Below are 23,006 nucleotides of genomic sequence, written 5' to 3' on the forward strand. Positions count from 1 at the left end.
AACAGATATTCTAAGTGAATATTATTATATAGTTGGTTGTTTGATTACTTACTGATCTAGCCAAGAAAACAAACTAACTACAATGGTTGCCTGGCCCTGAACGGCAACCATTTAGTACCACTTTTCAAGTTAACTGTTACAGTTAAACTTAACAGTTCTTTGTACTAAATATATTACATGGTAAGCAGTTTATGACTTTCTGCCAACTCAGTATAGTAGACTCATGCTGTAACATCTCTATTTCAATGCCGTGGCACTCTATTTTTTCACTTTATCTATTGCTTGCAATTAATCTATGATGATCGTATAGCCTGCATTGCAATTTGTTGAAGCTTTAAATATTTTTATTTCACTATAAATTGAAAGCATACAGTAAGACCTCTAATTAAACGCCATGGCACTCTATTTTTCAAGCTGTCTTCGAGTGTGGCGGTCAATTGGAGGTGGCGTTCAAATAGAGGCTGGCGTTCAAATAGAGGCTGGCGTTGTACTTTTCAAATGGCTCGTCAGAATTTTGGGAAGATAAATTTAGCCCTTTTACGAGCGAAGCAAATGCCGCCTATATTTTGTCCTTTCTGGAGGTTCCAAACCGTTCATAAACCATTCCAAAAGGTTTATGAACGGTAGTCCATTAATAAACCTTTTGGACGCAATAAATCTGATAACTTACCTCCGACTTGTCAAAGATCTCTAAATAAAATATGTATTGGGAAGCCGAGAAATATCTCCACCATTTGTTATTTATTGCTTGCAATTATTCTGCGATGATATTATAGCCTGTGCCTTGCTTTGCAATTTGTTAGAGCATTCAATTTTTAATTTCATATTAAAGCATCAAAACATACTTTTATTTTATATTCATACTAGCTGCGCTACCAGGTTTTGCCCGAGTATTAATAAAAATCAGCTTATAAACAATGAGAAGTAATGAGAGCTATTAGCTATTAATATAAGTAACTTGCTATTAACCTGCATGGCAGATTGCCAATAGGAAATTTTAGCACGCTACTTAACTAATGACAACCACTTACTTACACTATCACCCTGCATGGTATGCAAAGCTGTTGGGTATGTGCTCCCATATAGCGACTTATATCAGCGTGCAAGCGACTCATTTTCTGTGGCCTATTGAACAGGGTGTCAGGCTGGTGAACGGTAGGGTCTGAGGTCAAACCTTTTTCGGTACAGAATTTTTATTCCAAGAATTTAATAGCTATAGCTGGAGGGACCCACACAAATACACACATATCCACATACTTTGAGAAATATATATATATATAGATTTAACAATGCTGAATAACAGCTTATTGCACTCATTGGGTTTTTTTTTTACAATTTGCAGCCAAAACAGGCTTTTTTGTGCAATAGAAGAGGAGTTATGAGCGTCGATCCATTGTAAGCTGTGTTAAGATTGCTGTAGAAACGTAATGATGCTATTAAACAATAGCTATAAATCTGCAAATTTATAAGTTATATCATGATAATCTAACAAATGCTACAAATATATATTCATGAACAAGTGACATAAATGAACCATACTTATATTACATGCAGAAACAAAAATTATCGTTTTTAAAACAAAAGTATTTCCCTCGTTTGCTCGGGTAGCTGCGTTCTAATTCTTGCTTTTGATGGAACTAACATCTTTTGGTTGTCCAATACCTTCCACAATGTTTTCTGACCTCATCTCATCTTCTGCACTGCTGAACAAGTTGATATTAGCGTCCAAACTGTTTTTTGGCAGAACAATACTTTTACGCGTTGCATTCAGCACAAATGCAATGCGTTAAAACTTACTCGCTCAACACAACCTTGACCTTAAAACTAGTCATTCATCTACCATCGTAAATGTAAACCATTTTTACATACGTACATGTACTTCGAAGTATTGAGACTGCGTTAAACAAAGAACTACTATTAGCCTTAGACAGTTATTAATTATTTTTATGATGTTGCTTTCAATGTTTTAACAAAAAAATGAAAAACTTTGGAATTGAACAACAAGAAAATTACTTGTCATTGATGTAAACAACTCATTGTTAACACGATTTTATTGACACTTTTCTACTGATCAATTGATATTATGGGTTCCTGAAGATCAAAGAATGTTAAAGGGGCAGTCAAGTGGAGGTGGTGTTCAATTAAAGGGTGGTGCTATATTTTTCCACTCTTCTCTCCGCATGGCAGTGAATTAGAGGAGTTGTTCAAATAAAGGTGGCGTTTAATTAGAGGTTTTACAGTATTTTTATTTTATAATTGTACTAGCCGAGGCATTGACGGGTATTAAAAAATGAATCATAAACAGTGGCAGGTAATGTAGTTGCCATTCACTAATTTGAATAAGCTAGTATACGCATTGCTAAACTTACTATTAAAAGCCGTGAGAGCAAGCTTTCGTGACGTCGCGTGTAACACATAGTCGATATATGTATTTTAATAATTATAATGACTATCTGCCCGATGAATCCATTGTATCTTTTGTTGTTTAATGGATTAGCTTGTCACCTTGTGAACAGGAGGTTCCGAGATCAAATTCTCTGTGAAATGAATTTTATCGCTATAACTAGACATAGGGTGCACAAAAAGACAAAAAGACAAACATCACGATTTATATATGTATGTTTAATAATGTTGTATTAAAGCTCATTGCACTCATTGCACTCATCCGATGAAGGCCATGCACTCATTGCACGGCCTCCATCGGATATGGGTATGTTCTTGGCAGACCTGGACAGGTATTTGGCAATTTGCGGTGGTCGCGGTGGCCAAGGGGTTAGTCATATTATCACGGGTGACCTTAACATCGATACTCTAAAATCAAGCTCATCTGACTATTTGGATATCATACACCAATATAATTTTTCTAGCATTATCTCTGTTCCTACTCGTGTTACTAATACCTCTCAAACTTGCATTGACCATATTTTGATCAACTTCGACTTCGACTATTGAAAACCTTATAGAAAATGATAAACACACCTTTTGTGAACCCTTAGATATAGCAAATTCTTTTAACACTTTCTTTACTGAAATAGGGCCAAATCTAGCTAAGAAAATTCCATCCTGTCCAAGCTATCCATACTCTGAGCAAACGCAACATAAGCCATTTACTTTCCATCTAATTGATGCTGACTTGGTTGCCAAACTCCTAAAAAATTTAAATGAGCACAAAGCTGAAGGTATCGATGGAATTCCTGCGAGGTTAGTTAGGGATAGTGCGGACTTCATTGCCGCTCCTTTAGCACAAATTATAAATCAATCTATCCTGACTAGTTCAGTGCCTTCTAAAATGAAATGTGCCAAAGTTTTACCTATATATAAAAACAAAGGTAGTAAATCCAGTCTAACTAATTATCGCCCTATTTCCATACTCCCAATTTTTTCTAAAGTGTTCGAATCAGTATTAAACACCCAGCTACAATTGCACATTCAAGAAGAAAATATAGTATCTAGCTCCCAATATGGTTTCCAATCAAACAAAGGTACTCACCATGCTTTAATAGAATTTGTGAACAATGCATTTGCAGCGCTAAACTCCAGCTTGGTGATTATTGGTATATTTATAGACTTTTCGAAGGCACTTGATACCCTTGACCATTCAATCCTCTTGCATAAACTTCAAAACCTAAACTTTGAATACAACTCTATTGATCTAATAAAACATTACCTAACTAATAGAACACAATGTGTAAATGTAAACAAAGTCACATCTCAGTCTCTAAACATTACCTGTGGGCTACCCCAGGGATCTATCTTGGGTCCTACCTTATTCCTCCTCTATATCAATGACTTAGTTCAAAGCGCAAATTCTTTTGAAGCAATTCTGTTTGCAGATAATACCACTTTATTTTTTGAGAGTAACAATCTAAATAGAGACATGGCTCAAATCAACCTGAACCTAGAGAAGTTAAAATTTTGGTGTTTTGCTAATAAACTGACGTTAAACGTAGATAAAACTAATTATATGATAATTAAAAATTCCCAAAACAGATTTCAATTTAACGGAGTGGTTTATTTAAATGACAGACAACTGAATTACTCAGATAACGTTAAATTTTTTGGAATTATCATTCATAGCTCACTAAGCTGGAAAGACCATATTGACAGCCTCCGTTCAAAACTTAGACAAAGATTGGGTCTGATTTATATAGCATCAGGATTATTACCTAGAAATGTTTTGATTTTGCTTTACAACAGTCTGATCAACAGTAAAATTATCTATTGTATTGAGGCTTGGGGAAATGCACCACGGAGTCACCTAAATAAAATTTTGGTAATTCAAAATCAATTATTGAGAATAATTTTTAATAAATCCCCCACCTATCATACTTCTGATCTTTACAAAAAAGCAAATATTCTACCTATTCATGAATTATATCTTTTACGTATTTGCACATTGGCTCATTCTGAATTTAAAAGCTATATTAAATCTAAGCCAGATCCACCTTATGATACCAGAAACTCTCAATTTTCTCTTCCCTTGCCACCTTCGACCTCCGCTGTTGGCCACAGGCGTTGTGCTTACCAGCTGGCGGCTGCCTGGAACAGACTGCCGGTCGGATTGAGGCGGATTGGAAATCACACTGTTTTTCGAACTACTCTGAAACAATGGCTCCTTGACTCTCTGACATAGCTTTTTTTTGCAGTAAATGAACTTTTGTTTTTGTTGACTGTCTACCCGGGCTCTGCACCTCGACTAGCTATGCTATTGTGCACGTGGGCCCTCATCATTAAATATAGATTGATTTTTCTATTGTATTTTTTTTTATTCTTTGATGAAAATACAAACAAACAAACAAAAAACTCATTGATATGTTTGCTACAGTTTGTAGCCAAAACTAGTTGAGTGTCAATCCATTGTAAACTGAGTTTAGATAACTACAATGATGCTATCAAACAATATGCTATAAATCTGCAAATTTATAAGTTATATAATAATATTTTATTCTATGGTACAACATATATTCAAGAATAATTGACAAAAACATACCATAATTATAATACATGCAGAAACGAAAATGAGCATAGTTAAACCAAAATACTTGCGCCATTTGCTTGGCCAATTGCGTTTGATTGCTGCTTTTGATGAAATGAACAATGACTGTTCAATATCTTTTACAATTTCTTCTGACTTCAACCTATCTTCTGTACTGCTGAACTAGCGTTCAAACAATTTATTTAGCAATGCAATATTTTTACGTTTTGCTATTTGAAAAACTTTTTGTGAAAATGATAAACTTGTAGACGCATGCGCGCTTAGTACAAGCCTAGACAGAAAATAGTAAAACAAATTCCATCATATTTGTAAACCGTTTTTCACATACGCCAAAGAATCAAGTATCAAGATCGCGTTAAACAAAAAACTTCTATTAACCTGATACATTTATGAACTATTGCTAGAGCTTTAGTTTCAAAGTTTAAAAACCGTAAGCTTTGAAAGTAGAAAATCGACTTCGATACTAACAGCGGCAACGAAAGAATTAATTGTTATTTATTTATGTAACTGAGTCCTTTATATATGTTATGTTTAGTTATTTTGTGGACACTTTTCTCCTAATTACTTTTTATAATAGACTTGTAAAAATAAAAGAACGTCAAAGTAGGGCTCAAATAGAGCTGGCGTTCTATTAAATGGTGGCGCTTAATTTTTCAACCCTTTTTCTATAGTGACGGTCGAATAGTGGTGGCGTACAAATAAAGGTGAAATTTAAATAGATGTTATACTGTATATGTATTTACATAGCAGTTTTGTTCCTTTTAGCAACTCAAGTTTTACATCTTTTTTACTAGTTGCAAAGTTGCCACTCTATTTTTATTTTGCATTTGTCTTTTTATTAGCATATAAATCGTTGCATGATTTAACATATTTTTAAGGTTAGGTTTTCGTTCCTACTATGAGTTTTTGTACTGAGCATGATGATTACTTTTCACCTTTGACCTTCTCAGCTTCTTAGCCTTCTCTGTTATTCTATCTTATCAGTTGCTAATGCAACGCTTCAGATCAACTGTTAGGCACTCCGTGTCTTTCAAAAGTGAAAACTGGTTCTAACAAGTTCTTCTCTTCTATGCCATTGCCTGAGTTCGCCCAACGGGTAGTTACGCGCTTCTATGCATCACTGCTCTTGGGCTAAAATATGCAGCTGCATCATATGGATTTTCTAGAGCCATAATTTTTTATTTAAGAAAAACTGGTAAAAAAGCTTTACTTTTGCAAACTATAATATAGGTGCTACTAGCAAAGTGGTCAAGGCAAACACAAATATAATTCCTTAGTAGAAAGTATACATCAAAAATCTTCCTTGTCGATATAACTTCCTTGTTATTCAAAACTTTTGCCTCATATTTGAAATTATTAGAGATGGCCTTGACAAACTGTTATTAGGTGTACATATGTTGTTGCTTGACTAGTCAAGGTATTTTAAGTTCAAGGAGCTTTAAGGAAATAGAAACTGTGTTATCATTCCACTACTGAAAGTTGTGTCGTTTACTTGACATATAGTCTTCTCATCCCAGGCACTAAATATGCATCATTAACATTTAGATCAACGTACTTGGCAGAGCATGTGAGGTTTGTACACGTGAAGTTCTCTTCTTCTCTCTTCCAAAATTGGGCTATGACATAAGTTTCATACAGAGAAAGTAAAAACTTGCATTAACTCAAGCTTATTAGAAAAGAGACAGATAACATCCTGAGATAAAAAATTAACATTGTAGTATTCACACGAGAATATTGGATTGAAGAACCACTGATAAAGTTACTAAATATAAACACTCATTTTTGTTACAGTGTTCCAAACAGTTAAATCAACAACTGTGTTGATAAAACACTCAGCTACAATAAGTAGAGAAAGAATATGTACATGGACATGTCTATAGAACACACAATCAGATGTATTTAATGCTGTTGCTAGCTTACTTACTGTCATTCTTTTTGCCAATCTCTGTATTTCTCCTCATTCTTCTGGTTTCTGGACAGAGTACTTGATGGAAAGTTTAAGGGGGAGCTGGAATACATTTTAGATGTGAGAAACAGAAACAATGACATGTTGAATAGATTGACCAAAAGTTGTCACTTTCTGTTTGAAATTATACGAATGACTTAGTATGGTTCTTTTACTCTAGTGTTTAAATTATTGTAGTTTTCATATAGACTGCATAGTTTAGGAACACAAATAGTTTTAAAATGTTCCTTCAATAACCATAGTAAAGGGCTATTTTGTTTTAAGATCAAGGACATCAACCAGCACTGATTTATGAAGGCTAAGGACTGTAGCACTTCAAAAATGGAAGTTGCCTTTATAACACTTTTTTAAAATTACTTAAACTTTTAAATTATGAAATTGAATAAATCCGAAAGCTTTTAGTTCTTTGTAACATAAAACACTGTTACTATTTGTGGTCATGTATGTCGTAGTATCTAAGGTGTATTAATAAATCTTGCTCTCATTGTGTGTGTGCATGTGTGTGTGTGCATGTGTGTGTGTGTGTGTGTGTGAACTTGTAAATGCATGCAATTGGGGACTCACACCAGAATTTAACAGACAAATTGGGGACGTTCGGAAATTGGGGACGTCCCCAATCTTTTAAACCCTTTTTTCTTATAAAAAACTAAAAAATATATAGTTTAATCCAACTCCCGACAAAATCTGAGCACTGTCCCCAATTGCCTGCGTTTGTACAAGAACATCTGTGAGTGTGGGTGTGTGAAAAAATATGTAAGTCCCCATAAAGTTTGTTAAATTCTTACACACATTTGACTTGTTTCCATTTGTTAGTAGGCAAATATTTTCGGAGTTTTCTTCTCATAGAAACTTTTTACCTAACAATTGGGGACATTATATCTTATTGGGGAGCTAATTTCTACCTTGTAAAAACTCAAAATATTTGCGAGTAGCTACAAGAATGAAATTACAAGAGATGAAAACTCACAATATTTGTGAGTGAAAAGTCACAATATTTGTGAGTTTTTTTTAAAATGTAGCTTCGGAAGCAAATTGAGCGTTTACATTATTTTTGAACTTATTTTTAGCTAAAGGCTATATTTGCTCTTCTGCATTACAAATGTATTTTGTAGTTTAGCATTTGCAGAGTTTTTTTTACAATATAATGTATTTGGTCAGCAGTTATACACGCTCAGCAGACATTTGAAAGTGTGTCTCGTTTGCTTCCTTCAATAGCTCAGGCCTTTAATAATCCTTGAGAGCTCTTGTACTTTTTCAAATATTCTCACATATGCATCCTTCTTTACTTACTAGCTTTTATTTTTAGTATGGTTGTAGTTTATACGCAATTAAAAAAAATTGTGCTTTATTATTCAAAAGATTTGTTTGAATTCATTACGTACATTTCTTACATAAGTTATAGCTGCATAAAATCTCAGGTTAATTTCACATAGTCTTAAGCATAAGATCTCTGTACATGTACTTTATTGACTTCAAATCTTGATCCATTGTATGTTTTTGCAAGAACTTTACTACATCATCCTTCCTTGATATTTTTAGACTGAATAAAATATTAAAATAAAACATGTAGCCTCCAATGCTTTCTCTAACTCGTTTACATTTTTCCTATATCTATGAATAATAATGGTCAAAATTCTGATTTAAAATATATTTTAAAAGCTAACTTGAATGTCTGATAATTTTGGTTCAAAACATTTAAAACAAACATTATTAAACCAATTTCAAGTGTCTCTGCAAATTTGTAATCTGAGATCTGTATGTTGTTAGAATTCAATGAAATTTTTTGTTTTTTCTTTCTCAGACCAACGGTCTATCATTGAACTTTTTTACTATGTAGTATTCTTTCATCAGCTCCACTAAAAAACTTTCGTTGCTGTTTGACAAAATAGTATATCTTTAGAGAATGAAACAGCTAGATGGAAAATTCTGCCATACATTTATCGCTCCTTATTGAAAATACTTATAGTTGTTTTAGAAAATATAAATATTTCATCAAGTTTATATTGAGTATGTTAACAATACCAATCTTTTTATCTAAAGCTTGATTGTAATTTAACTCTTATGTCCCTATGCTTGCTTTTTATGTATGGCTTGAAAACAATGGAATTATACAAGTTTCAAGTTTAATCAATTGCGGTTATCAATGTGTAAAACTAAGCAGCAGTGTCAACATTTAATGAATATATTTAATTCTTTTTGGCTTTTGGATTTTTGAAAAAGTGCTTGTCATCACCTCACTTGTTCTTTTTACTTTTGTTTATAATAGTTAACTCATGCTAACGCAATGTAAATATGTTGATGACTGGCATTGCTAGCAGTATAAAATGAGATACGGCAACAAAATTAATTCAGTAACGTAATTAAATTTGTTGTCTGTTTATGTCAATCGCTAATGGCCTAACGCTGAGTTATCCTTTGTACATCATACATGTGTATCATCATTAATAGTTCCTAAAAGTAAATTAAAAAAGTGTCATAATATGTATATTTATTACTCAACAAAGATTTCATAGACAACTATAGAACTTTTGAACTGAGTTTGAAGTAGAAATGAAGTCATGCAAAACTTTTAATAGCATTATTGTGAAAGTGTGCACATGAGATTGCACATGAAATTGTCCACCAAGCACATGAAATTGGCAAAAAATTAGGTATACAAAAAAGCAAAGTGTTTTTGCATACTCGCAAACAATAAAAAGATTTTTTGGGGTGTTAAATGGTTGTGAAATACTGACCGCAAATAATCTTCAACATGAATGATTTTTTTAATGTTTATTTTCACTTCGTTCATGGGAATGCAACAGATTAAAAAATTTTTAATTTTATTGTAGTATTCATCATATATAATTTTAGCTGGATTTCAGTAGTGTATATATGTAAGAGCCTAATACGGTTCAGTGAATGCATGAAACTTTGTTTGTTATACGATACAAAGCCAAATGCGCTTAGCTAACGTCTCAGCAAATAAGCAATGCACACTGAAAATCTACATATAACTATCAGTGTCTTTTTGTCATTTATTGTTTGTTCATTTATAATAAGTATGCATTGTTTTAACATAACAATGCATAACTTATATGACTCTCTCATAAGCTTGATTGATATGATAAGCAAGAATATTGCAATCAGTAGAGAGCTGTAGTAAAACTGAAACAGGCACAGTATAAATTACACAAATATATAAAAAGTACACAGAAATAAATGCAGTACGCAGAAATAAAAAAAACACCTTCATTTGAAACCGTCATTTTTATTACCCGTGCAAAATCGGGCAATCTGCTTGTTTTATATAAAGCAAGAGAGGCTGCTACCTATTTGTAAAAATTCACAACAATAAAAAATCTAAAGAAGTTAGACCAATATAAAGAAAAACATTTTTTATAATTAAAACACAAAATGAAACCAAAACTTCTGTTGATCACCAAAAAATACCAAATAGTAGATCCTTGGTCAAATATTTTAAAAATCACACTGGCAAAACTGCTAGCAATTTCTTGTTAACTGTTTTTTTAATTATTCTTGACAAAGTTATTACTTGCGCTGTTTTAATTAAAAACGTTTACAGATAAACGCTTGTTATTTTGCTATTTTTAATTTTGTTCCAAAAACTTTGCAATTATTTTTTATAGATTGCATTGTAACAAACTAATTTTAGATATCAATAGCGATAGGGCAATAAATTAATTATGGTGCTGTTGTTATTGTGATTCCTAATTTGAAGTAAACAGTTTTATGAGAATTATTCTATAGCGCGCCATTGACTACTTCTGTTGGAAAGCTTACCTACAGTTTTAATGTTTGAAAAACCGACTCATTTAACTTTTTGTTGGTCATAGTTGCTTGGTTTTCTAATAGTTACTTTAAAAAACTCTCACAGCATTGGTAAAATTTTCGTGCTATTTGAGATTTGTTTGCGCCAACATGTTATCGCTTCTCAACCTTTGCCTGTCATACATTTAGCCTGTAGTGTCTTGCTTATGATTATGTAACACCGCAGAACCACAAGTTAAATATAGAGAACAAAGAAACTTATTCAGTACTGCTGGTCATCTGTAATAACAAGATTATAACATCGGATGCTTTACACACCAAATCAAAGACAAATAAGATGTTTACTTCCATAAAATTTGTGCTATACAATTTACAAATATTCAATGAGTTTATTATTTTCCATTTACTCTATTCTATAATATTCTGTGAGTGAGACATGTTTTTAATAAAATAGTAGCTTGTAAATTTCACAGACACTGCAAATAATTTGTCAATAATTTACCTAGGCGCGAGATTTTGAACTTCATTTGCAATATCACCCAGTTAGCCTCAAACAGAACAAATTGTATTTGTTTTGTATTAATGATACTCATGTTCACATTCACTTTAAATCACATTGTTTTTACTATGCCAATCTTTTTAAGAAAATGCGTACTTATTTGCCAATATAAATAGCTTTCAAAATGCATCAAATTACTGCTCAGGCACCAAAGAGTAATGTTATATGTTTTAAATAGAGAAAATAAAGTGAACCACCTGTAATAATCAAGCCGGATCATATTTTCAAAATATTACATCTGAATTGATGTTGCACACAAAGATCACTGTTATCATAAACTATACAGACATAGATCAATGTTGTCAAATATTTCCCATGGAAACATCCTATTTGACATTCGCAAGAATTTTTTATAGATTGCAGTGTAGCAAACTAATTTTAGATATCAATAGTGCAATAATTTACTTATTGTTCTATTGTTATTGTGATTGCTAATTTGAACTAATCAGTTTTATGAGAATTATTTTATAACTGGTCATTGAAAACTTTGGTTGTAAATTTTATCTACAGTTTCAATGTTTGGAAAACCCATCTAATTGTACTTTGTATTACTGATAGTTGCTCTTTTTTCCATAATTACTTTGAAAAAGTCTCACGGCATTAGTGAATATTTGATGCTGTATGCGATTTGTCTGACCCAACATGTTATCGCTTCTCAATCTTTGCCTGTCATACCTTGAGCCTGTAGTGTCTTGCTTATGATTATGTAATATCGAAGAATCAGGGGTTAAATCTGGAGAACAAAGAAACTTATTCAGTACTGCTGGTCATATACAATAACAAGATTATAACGTTTGATGCTTTATACACCAATCAAAGACAAATCAAATGTTTACTCTCATAAAGTTTGCTCTTGCTAGCATATATAATTTACAAATATTTGATGAATTTAGTATTTTTTGTCTACTTTGCTCTACAGTATTCTATTCTGCGCAAAGCTTTATGGTTAGCTAAAATGCAAGCAGACTAAGCAAGTGAGACATGTTGTAAATGCTATGGTGGCTTCAAAATCCCCAGACACTGCAAATAGTTTTTAAGAATCTACCCAGGTGCCAGGTTTTAAACTTTATTTGCAACATCACCTAGCTAGCCTCAAACAGGAAATATTACATTTGTTTTGGATTAATGATAGTCATGCTCACGCTCATTTCAGATCACATGATTTTCACTAAGCCCATTTTTTAAGGAAATGCGTACACATTTGCCTATCTAAACAGCTTTCGCAGTGCATCAAATCACTGCATAGTTTCCGAAGAGTTATCACATGCATCTTAAATAGAAAAAATAAAATGAACAAAAGCTAACAATCAAGACAAATCATATTTTTAAAATATTTCTTCTAAATTGATGTTGTTCCCATAGACTACTATTATCATACGCTATACTGACATAGGGCAATATTGTCAAATGATTTATTTGATAACATTATGAAAAACAAAACGTAATATGGAACACAAATTAATTCTTTAATTGGACTATCGAATTTACAAAGAGTTGAACAGTTATATTTTAAAACAAATATGAAGGGTATTTCTTATAAAACCTTTTTCAATTTCTCAAGAGAAATTTAGTAATTTGACAATTTTAATGCAATTTAACCATGAGCAACTTATACCAGAAGAAAATTATGATAGACAATAGAATTATATCACCCTAACTATAGAAGGTTTGAAGTCATGTATTTACTGATTTGCTTTAGTTGTTAATTTAAATTGCAATTGGAAAAAATCTTTTAAACCCAAAATGCATGATTCTCAAAGTTGATTGTTGGAATATCACACTTCCAAAGTTTTTTTCTTTTGCATCACATTAAATAGTTCGGTTGATGTACCGGCTTGCACAGCAAGAACTTTAATAGTGAGTGATTATTGCAAAGTTGTTTTCTAGTGTCGTTGTTTTTGTAATAATTTTTGTTTAATATCCGTCGTTTTGGTATACTTTCAGTGTTGGTAGAGAATCTCCTGAACCAAGTAAATATTATTACTTTCCACTTATTTTCTGCTAAACATTAAGCAGCAAGGGTCCAGGTAATCATGATGCAACATCAAACAGCAACAAGATCTATTAATAGAACAAAGGAAATTATGCAATACGGTTACTTGCAGGCAATAATAAGATCATATGGTTTGCAACTTTCACACAGTCTCTCATCCAGAGAAGAAATTTTTTCTTTAAAGATATGCTCTCCATAACATACTACACTTAAAAATATTTAACGGTTTTAATTACAATGCTAATTTTATATGAAGCAAGAGAGGCTGATAATTGCTTGTAAAATTCACAATAATAAAAAGTCTGCAGGAATGATACCAATTTGCAAAAGTATTTCTGATAATTTAGACACGAAGTTAAACAAAAACTTGTGTTGAGCACCAATAATTACCAACTGGTAGATTCCTTGTTGAAAATTCGCAAAAGCACACTTGCAAAATTACCTGAAGATCCTTGTCAACTGTTTGTTATTACTGCTGACAAAGTTATTACTTTTGGTCTTTTACTCAAGGAAGGTCACAAGCCAAAACTCCTGTTTTGTTAATTTGTAATTTGGTTTGAAAAACTACACAAGTCTTTTTAGAAATTGCATTGTAACAAAATAATTTTAGATATCAATAGCAATAGTGCAATAACCTACTTATTGTTCTATTGTGATTGCTAATGTGAACTAAACATTTTTTTTAGAATTATTCTATAGCTGGCCATTCACTACCTTTGTTGAAAAGCTTACCTATAGTTTTAAAGATTGGAAAACTCATCTCACTTTACTTTGCGTAGCTCATACATGTATATAGCCACCCCTTTTTATTAATAATTGCTTTGAAAAGGTCTCACAGCATTGATAAACTTTCTGCTCTGTTTGAGAGTTTTCTGAGCCAACATGTTTATCACTGTTGAAACTTTGCCTGTCATACATTGAACATGTCTTGTTCTGCTTATGATTATGTAATATTGAAGAAGGATCAATTAAACTTAGGGAACAAAGAGACTTATTCAATACTGCAATCAGTAAAATTCAGCGCTGCTCATGCACAATGACAAGATTATAACATTTTCTGCTTGTACACTAAATCAAAGACAAATAAGATCCTAAACTCTTATAAAGTTTGTGCTCAATAGCATATACGCTTTACAAATATTAAATGAACTTAAAATTTTCCGTCTACGCAGTTTTATAATATTCTATTATGTGCTCGGCTTTATGGTTAGCTAAAAACCAAGCAGATTCAGTGAGTGCGACATGTTGTTAATGAAATGGTAGCTTGTAAATCTCACAGACACTACAAATAATTTGTCGAAAATCTACCTAGGCACAAGATTTTAAACTTTATTTGCAACATCAGATAGTCATGCTCACTTTTATTTTATATCACATGGTTTCCACTATGTCCATTTTGTAAAGACATGCGTACATATTTGCCAATCTAAACAGCTTTCACAATCTATCAACTTACTGCTCAGTTGCCAAAGAGTTATGCCATGCGTTTTGAATCGAAAAAGTAAAGTGAACAACAGTTAACGGTAAAGACGAATCACCTTTTCAAAATATTTCATATTATTGGATGTTGCTCACATAGATGATTATTATCATAAACAATACTGACTTAGTAAAATATTGCCGAAGGCTTCACACAGAAATGTTATACTTAAAATTTATTAAATACTTAAAGAATTTGATAGTTACTGTCTATTTTTATTTTTAAGAACTTCAATATGAATTAAAAGCCAAACAGGCATAGCAAGTGAAATGTGTTTGAAAGGTTGTATTCTGTTTCACAGATTCTGAAGATAATCTGGCAAATACCTACTTAGCGGACAGCAAATTACCTTTAGTTGCAATATTGTCTTTTAGCTGTACACAAATTATATTATATTTGTATTGCATTAGTGTTGTTGTCTTGTTTATGTGTGCCAATTATAGGCTCAATAGTTTCTATCATGCAAATATTTGAAAGAAAATAAATATATTTTAATACACCTAATAGTTTTCGTACAAGAATTGGTAAAAATCCCAAACTAATAGGTTAAATGTCATACACACCCATGATAATAATTCCAAAACCAAAATGAGGATATATTATCGCAATGATATTTCTATTATTTGGTTAAACTAATGTTTGCAAAATTAATCGTTGAAACAACAAACACACCTCCGATTACTAAATGTTCCATGAATTTTTTATGGATGAAAGTATACTTAATTAATTCATTAATATTCTAAAAGTAATGGTTTTATTTTAATTAACGGTGTTGATAATATTCGTAGTTATTGAAACAGCATTGAGAAATTTTATGACTGTATGTACAGTTATGATATTTGCTTTAGGTTTTCAAACCAATGGCCATACAAGCAAATGTTCATGCACTGATATTTTTACCATCAATTTGGGAACATCTTATTACAAATGTTTTGAGATTGGTGGCGACTAATTGTGCTCTAATAATCATTGTGTAATGTTCCAAACTAATGGTTGTAATATAAAAAGTATTTGTTGTGGTCTTCATCTTTCCAAAATAGAAATATTTTATTCTTTGTCATCAACTGTAACAACAAACTGAAGGAAACTTTTTGTAACATCCTTGATATGAATTAATACTATGTATGCACCAGTAAATTTTGACAATTATTTCAAACCAATGGTTAAAAGATCATGCAAACTCGTGGTTATATTTGAAGCCTCAAATTAGCAACCACATAGCACAATGGCGTTGAGATGCTATATCACTCAAACTGCTTTTGTAATAATTGCTCAATATCCCCAAGCAAATGGTTAAAAAATCATACAAGCTTTGTGGAGATAATGAAACGAGCATTAGGGACATTTTATTACAGATATTTTGAGCTGTTGTACGACTGTGAGCGGAGTTGCATATTGGCCAACTTCCCAGAATAGTTACATAATTATAAACACTAGTGATGGTATTTTAGCATCTATTTGGGGACATCTTGTCACAATAGCTATAAGATGCTTGATCACTGCGTGTAGATTGGTAATAATTGATCAATGTTTCAAACTAATGGAAGCAATATCATTCACAGTTGCAATAATAGTTTTAGCACAAAATTGGTCAAGTCTTCTCACACATTCGCTTTAAGATGGTTGGCGAATAAGTGTGCACTTACAATTATAGATCAATTTTTTCAAGCTAATGGTTCAAATATAACTAAAACTTGCTGTGATATTTGTGCCATTAAATTAGAGAGATTTTCCCACAGCCCAAATGCTTTGAAATGATTAGTGACTGTAAGTGAACTTACAAAAATTTGTAAAGTCATATGCATATATGATAATAGTTCTGTGATCAAATTGAGACATCTTGGCATGATGAAATTACATGGCTTAAAACTGCACATTATTTTATCATAATTGGTTAATGCGACCATACAAATGTTTAAAATAGCGTAAACATGTCTGAGATATTTGGCTGGTAAATAGCGGCCATCTTACAGCAACGGTTTCTAGATTGTTCATGACTGTGAGTTCACACATAATAATTGTTCTATGTCCCCAAATCAATGGTTAAAATATCATACACACATGTGAGAATAATTTTACCATCAAATTGGGGACATATTGTTGCAATGGTGTTGACATTGTCTATGACTGACTGTGTTCTTTTGTTCTAATTGGTCAATGTGCTCAGGAAACTGCTTAAAAAGCATATTCATTGGAGTTGGTATTTTGGCATTAAATTTGGAACATCTTGCAGCAATGGTATTAGGAATGATGATGACTGTGATTTCAAATAAAATAATCAGTCAATGTCCCCAAATCAATGGTTAAAATATCATACACACCTGTGAGAATAATTTTACCATCAAATTGGGGACATATTGCTGCAATGGTGTTGGCATATTCTATGACTGACTGTGTTCTTTTGTTATAATTGATCAATGTGCTCAGGAAACTGCTTAAGAAGCATAATTATTGGGATTGATATTTTGGCATAAAATTTGGAACATCGAGCAGCATTGGTATTAGGGATGATGATGACTGTGATTTCAAATAAAATAATCAGTCAATGTCCCCAAATCAATGGTTAAAATGTCATACACACCTGTGAGAATAATTTTACCATCAAATTGGGGACATATTGTTGCAATGGTGTTGACATTGTCTATGTCTGACTGAGTTATTTTGTTGTAATTGGTCAATGTGCTCAGGAAACTGCTTAAGAAGCATATTTGTTGGGATTGATATTTTGGCATTAAATTTGGAACATCGAGCAGCAATGGTATTAGGAATGATAATGACTGTGATTTCAAATAAAATAATCAGTCAATGTCCCCAAATCAATGGTTAAAATATCATACACACCTGTGAGAATAATTTTACCATCAAATTGGGGGACATATTGTTGCAATGGTGTTCACATATTCTATGACTGACTGTGTTCTTTTGTTATAATTGGTCAATGTGCTCAGGAAACTGCTTAATAAGCATATTTATTGGGGTTGGTATTTTGGCATTAAATTTGGAACTCTAGCAGCAATGGTATTAGGAATATTCATGACTGTGATATCAAATAAGATAATCAGTGAATGTCCCCAAATCAATGGTTAAAATATCATGCACATCTGTGAGAATAATTTTACCATCAAATTGGGGACATATTGTTGCAATGGTGTTGACATTGTCTATGTCTGACTGAGTTATTTTGTTGTATTTGGTCAATGTGCTCAGGAAACCGCTTAAGAAGCATATTTGTTGGGATTGATATTTTGGCATTAAATTTGGAACATCGAGCAGCAATGGTATTAGGAATGATGATGACTGTGATTTCAAATAAAATAATCAGTCAATGTCCCCAAATCAATGGTTAAAATATCATACACACCTGTGAGAATAATTTTACCATCAAATTGGGGACATATTGTTGCAATGGTGTTCACATATTCTATGACTGACTGTGTTCTTTTGTTATAATTGGTCAATGTGCTCTGGAAACTGCTTAATAAGCATATTTATTGGGGTTGGTATTTTGGCATTAAATTTGGAACTCTAGCAGCAATGGTATTAGGAATATTCATGACTGTGATATCAAATAAGATAATCAGTGAATGTCCCCAAATCAATGGTTAAAATATCATGCACATCTGTGAGAATAATTTTACCATCAAATTGGGGACATATTGTTGCAATGGAGTTGACATTGTCTATGACTGACTGAGTTATTTTGTTGTAATTGGTCAATGTGCTCAGGAAACTGCTTAAGAAGCATATTTGTTGGGATTGATATTTTGGCATTAAATTTGGAACATCGAGCAGCAATGGTATTAGGAATGATGATGACTGTGACTTCAAATAAAATAATCAGTCAATGTCCCCAAATCAATGGTTAAAATATCATACACACCTGTGAGAATAATTTTACCATCAAATTGGGGACATATTGTTGCAATGGTGTTCACATATTCTATGACTGACTGTGTTCTTTTGTTATAATTGGTCAATGTGCTCAGGAAACTGCTTAATAAGCATATTTATTGGGGTTGGTATTTTGGCATTAAATTTGGAACTCTAGCAGCAATGGTATTAGGAATATTCATGACTGTGATATCAAATAAGATAATCAGTGAATGTCCTCAAATCAATGGTTAAAATATCATGCACATCTGTGAGAATAATTTTACCATCAAATTGGGGACATATTGTTGCAATGGTGTTGACATTGTCTATGTCTGACTGAGTTATTTTGTTGTAATTGGTCAATGTGCTCAGGAAACTGCTTAAGAAGCATATTTGTTGGGATTGATATTTTGGCATTAAATTTGGAACATCGAGCAGCAATGGTATTAGGAATGATGATGACTGTGATTTCAAATAAAATAATCAGTCAATGTCCCCAAATCAATGGTTAAAATATCATACACACCTGTGAGAATAATTTTACCATCAAATTGGGGACATATTGTTGCAATGGTGTTCACATATTCTATGACTGACTGTGTTCTTTTGTTATAATTGGTCAATGTGCTCAGGAAACTGCTTAATAAGCATATTTATTGGGGTTGGTATTTTGGCATTAAATTTGGAACTCTAGCAGCAATGGTATTAGGAATATTCATGACTGTGATATCAAATAAGATAATCATTGAATGTCCCCAAATCAATGGTTAAAATATCATACACACCTGCGATAATTTTTCTACAACCAATATGGGGATATCTTTTCATGATAAGATTTCTACTAATTTGTTAAACTAATGGTTACAAACTTGCTGATTAAAATACCAAACATTCCCTTGTGTTCATATTGCCCTCTAAATAGTTGATGGGGAAAAGTACAGACTCCCCATTAGACTAGCATTGAGCGAATTTATGATATCGTGTGCATTTGTAATAGTTTGTCAATTGTACCTAAATAACGAATATACTTGTATACTAATACAAACACACTTTTTTATGTTTACATCATACATAAGAAAAATTGTATGACAACATATTTGAGACTATATTGTACGGTTTGCAGTTACAATAACTGGCCAATTACTTCAAAAAACATTGACTGTAGTATCATACATAATTTGGATGACGTACACACCTTCAAATGGAACAAAGTTTATTTCAATAGTACCGAGATAGCTCAAATTATTGTGTGCAGTGATAGTATTTATTTAACACTCCCAAGCTGATGGTTAAAATATTTTGCATACTTTTGGTCATATCTGCACTAAAAATTGAGTCAATCTTGTTATTAAACATTTGAATAGATTGCAATTAAATGTATGGTTTTTGCAAAAATGGGCAACTCAATATATTTTTAGGAAAATGTAATAGAAGGCAAATTTTTGGTACGGATAACACGTTTTATTAAACATAATGATATTTTTATAAGGTTAAAGTTATTGGGCTTACATTAGGCATATTGGAGATACCAATGCTTCATTTCCAAAGCTTGATTCTAATATGTCTCTGCCTATGCTTGGCTTTTCATGCATGGCTTACAAACAAAGGAATTGCACAAAAGTTTAAATTAAAAGTGGTTATCATTGTGTGCAACCAAACAAAAAAGTACGACTAAAATTAACTGTATTCAAATTTATTTGGCTTCCTGATTTAAAAAAAATTACTCACATTTGCTTGCCTGGTTATTTTTACTTTTGTTTTAAAAAAGTTAACTCATGATCGCGCAATGTAAATTTTCTGATGGCTGCTCTTGGTAGTGATAAAATTACATGTAGCAAAACACTTTATCGATTATAGTAATTAAATTTGTTGCCTATTCAGGGCTTAAGAGTTCTATGAAAACTATGTTAAAATGTTTACCTTGAACATACTTGCGTTAAAGATTGACAAGTCTTAAATCTAGATAGACATCAGCCTGCAACCCAGGTCTGGCTGTTTGCAATTCAAAACCTTAACTTGAACAGATCACCGCAAATTCTGTGAAGCAATTGATTACTCTGAATTTATTACTAAACATAAAAGTCTAAGGTCGATTCAACCTTTGCGCACCATACATGTGTAGAATTAGTACTTTAAATAGGTTTAATATAGAACTATTAAACTTCTAAGTTGACATTTAGGGAAAAATTAAGTGATGGATAACTTTTACAAGAACATTTACAAAAGTGTGGGAAAAGTATCACATACCGACAACTCCAAAATGGTTGAAAAAAACAAAAATAAGCCAGAGTTATCTTCTCTACGCAAAAGTCCCCGTTTATTAGATAAAAAACTCATACATATGTGTTATGTGATGTCCCCAAAGTTAGTGTTAAATTCTCATGAGCTATAACTGAAAAACGGATAAGATGACAGCTCAAAAAATCAGTGCATTTGTAAACCCAACAAAAAATGTTTTAATAGGTTATTTTTTAAAGCTCTTAATGATAGATGAAAATTGTCCTCAAAGTGATGGTAAAAATATCGCGTCCCCAATTGCATGCGTTTACAAGACTGTGTGCGCGCGTGCGTGTGTGCGTGTATGTTGTATGTGTGTGTGCGTGTGTGTGTGCACGCGTGTGCGTGAACTTGTAAATGCATGCAATTGGGGACTCACACCGGAATTTAACAGACAAATTGGGGACGTTCGGAAATTGGGGACGTCCCCAATCTTTTAACCCCTTTTTTCTTATAAAAAACTAAAAAATATATAGTTTAATCCAACTCCCGACAAAATCTGAGCACTGTCCCCAATTGCCTGCATTTGTACGAGAACATCTGTGAGTGTGGGTGTGTGAAAAAATATGTAAGTCCCCATAAAGTTTGTTAAATTCTCACACACATTTGACTTGTTTCCATTTGTTAGTAGGCAAATATTTTCGGAGTTTTCTTCTCATAGAAACTTTTTACCTAACAATTGGGGACATTATATCTTATTGGGGAGCTAATTTCTACCTTGTAAAAACTCACAATATTTGCGAGTTTCTACAAGAATGAAATTACAAGAGATGAAAACTCACAATATTTGTGAGTGAAAAGTCACAATATTTGTGAGTTTTTTTTAATGTAGCTTCGGAAGCAAATTGAGCGTTTACACTATTTTTGAACTTATGTTTAGCTAAAGGCTATATTTGCTCTTCTGCATTACAAATGTATTTTGTAGTTTAGCATTTGCAAAGTTTTTTTTACATTATAATGTATTTGGTCAGCAGTTATACACGCTCAGCAGACATTTGAAAGTGGGTCTCGTTTGCTTCCTTCAATAGTTCAGGCCTTTAATAATCCTTGAGAGCTCTTGTACTTTTTCAAATATTCTCACATATGCATCCTTCTTCACTTATTAGCTTTCATTTTAGTATGGTTGTAGTTTATACGCAATTAAAAAAAACTGCGCTTTATTATTCAAAAGATTTGTTTTAATTCATTACGTACATTTCTTACATAAGTTATAGCTGCATAAAATCTCAGGTTAATTTCACATAGTCTTAAAAAACTTTCGTTGCTACTAAAAGATCAGAGTCAATTACAAAGATTGACAAGGTAGTATATATTTTGAGAATGAAATAGCTAGATGGAAAATTCTGCAATACATTTATCGCTCCTCATTGAAAATACTTATAGTTGTTTTAGAAAATATATATATTTCATCAAGTTTATATTGAGTATGTTGACAATACCAATCTTTTTATCTAAAGCTTGATTGTAATTTAACTCCTATGTCCCTATGCTTGCTTTTTATGTATGGCTTGAAAACAATGGAATTATACAAGTTTCAAGTTTAATCAATTGCGGTTATCAATGTGCAAAACTAAGCAGCAGTGCCAACATTTAATGAATATATTTAATTATTTTTGGCTTTTGGATTTTTGAAAAAGTGCTTGCCATCACCTCACTTGTTCTTTTTACTTTTGTTTATAATAGTTAACTCATGCTGACGCAATGTAAATATGTTGATGACTGGCATTGCTAGCAGTATAAAACGAGATACGGCAACAAAATTAATTCAGTAACGTAATTAAATTTGTTGTCTGTTTATGCCAATCGCTAATGGCCTAATGCTGAGTTATCCTTTGTACATCATACATGTGTAGAATTAATAGTTCCTAAAAGTAAATTAAAAAAGTGTCATAATATGTATATTTATTACTCAACAAAGATTTCATAGACAACTATGGAACTTTTGAACTGAGTTTGAAGTAGAAATGAAGTCATGCATAACTTTTAATAGCATAATTATGAAAGTGTGCACTTGAAATTGCACATGAAATTGTCCACCGAGCACATGAAATTGGCAAAAAGTTAAGTATACAAAGTTTTTTTGTATACTCG

Source organism: Watersipora subatra, chromosome 2 (assembly GCF_963576615.1).
Source record: "Watersipora subatra chromosome 2, tzWatSuba1.1, whole genome shotgun sequence".
NCBI classification, from domain to species: Eukaryota; Metazoa; Bryozoa; class Gymnolaemata; order Cheilostomatida; family Watersiporidae; genus Watersipora; species Watersipora subatra.